Raw genomic sequence first — 1,836 nt, 5'->3', positions numbered from 1 at the left:
GTACGAATTTCAGTCCTTATGCGTCGAAAATACCATACTTTAAAGGTTTTAATATATCTTTTATTATTTTTGTGTTGATCGGTTGATTTACATTTTAAAATTCTACTGAAACATTTTTTTTACATTTTCTACTCTTTTGCCAATTTTGGTAAATTCCAATTCTAGAAAACAATTTTCCACGAAAGATAACGTCTTAAAAACATTTTTAGAGTATTTTACGTTAAACAACCAAAATAAAGAGAAAAATGTTGTAAAAGCGGTGATTGGATCTTCCACAGTGCAAATATGAGTTTTGTCCAGATACAACTTGAATTCGTCACTTTCAAATATGCTATTTTTATTATACTGAATTATTGGCTCTGCATCATCTTCAAGGCTTGATGTTGAACAAAATATTTTCTTATATGTTTCTCGAAATAGTGTTGGGATCAAAAGAACTGTTCCCAGTAAGCGTAGCTCTGGAGGATTACAAAGCAACAAGATATTTTTTAGTTAGACAGATAATTTTTAGTTAAATTCCTATATATAACTATTTCGAACATACTATTTTTTTTCTCTGGGTCGTTTTCCAATCTCATTTTTTGAAGAATTTCGCTTCTGAGCGTCTGAGTGGTTTTCACTACAACAACTTTCCAGACAGTGTCGGCTTTCAAAGTCAACATTGAAATAAATTTTTCACTTAAATGAACTTTAGTCAAAGATTTGAATTCCAAAAGAATCTGAAAATTGAATTTTTAAATATTAAAAACTAGCTAGTTGTTTTATCATTTATCTCAGATTTCTTCGAAGATACCAGTTAAATGATGTTATCATAAGTAACATAACACCATAAATATGACAGTGTTTGTTGAAGTGCAAAATTTCTCATGAAACTGATTTTCAACACTAAAAAGTCAGTAAGCTCTTTAAGTATATTTGTTTGTTTCTTTCCTCTTTTCCAATTGGTCAGTTAAATACAAATTTTTATTTATTTTTTGGTAAAACTGTAAACTTGGAACCAAACGCAATTAGATCTAAAATATGTTTATTAGCATATGTAACATAATTAGTAATTATTAGCACACTTATGAGTAATTATTAATTACTCATAAGTGTGCCAGAAATAACTTTTTCTCAAGGAGACCTTGTTGCAAGGATATGACGTAATTTACGTCACTTTCCAATCGATGACGTAATTGACGTCATCAAAACTAGTTCTTGCGGGGAGGGAAGGAAGTTAAAACCAGTTTTACGCGACGTTAGTCCGTATTTTCTTTGGTGGCTGTGAAACAAGGTCTCATTTAAATTTTTAATTTAGAGGTGTTGAACAGAGGCACACTTATGAGTAATTATGTTACATATGTTATTAGTAATAAAAGATTTTAAGTTCAAATTAAATAATTTATCATTATGTCGCCAAAGAAAGACCTACTTTTCAATTTTAATTAACAGTCTAGGCCTTGGCCTAAAATTAAAACCAGCTTCCTTGATTATAACATTTGCGTAAATAAAATTCATGAAGTCAATACTGAGTTGTGCTCTATCGAAGTTTTTTAAATAATTGGGAAAATCAATACTATATAAAGGTTACCTAATTGTAATACTTATGGTTGTTTTGCTTCTTATGGTATTATTATCAACTATTTATTAAAATTTACCTGTTGTGGATCACGTAATGCAGGATACTCCTCAAGAACTGTTCCCAAATTTTCAGATCTAATTAAGTTGGTCCTATCAATTAGAGTTTTTTCCATTCTTGACTTAATTATCCTCCAGTCAGGATCGTTTTTTTTTAATTCTTCCTTAATTTTTTTCTTATGATGTTCTATTGAAATATCATCTTCAAAATTGTCGGCT

This window comes from Leiobunum rupestre, chromosome 5, assembly GCF_980474605.1.
Source record: "Leiobunum rupestre chromosome 5, qqLeiRupe1.1.hap1, whole genome shotgun sequence".
Lineage (NCBI taxonomy): Eukaryota > Metazoa > Arthropoda > Arachnida > Opiliones > Sclerosomatidae > Leiobunum > Leiobunum rupestre.
Note: the sequence above shows the minus strand (reverse complement) of the source record.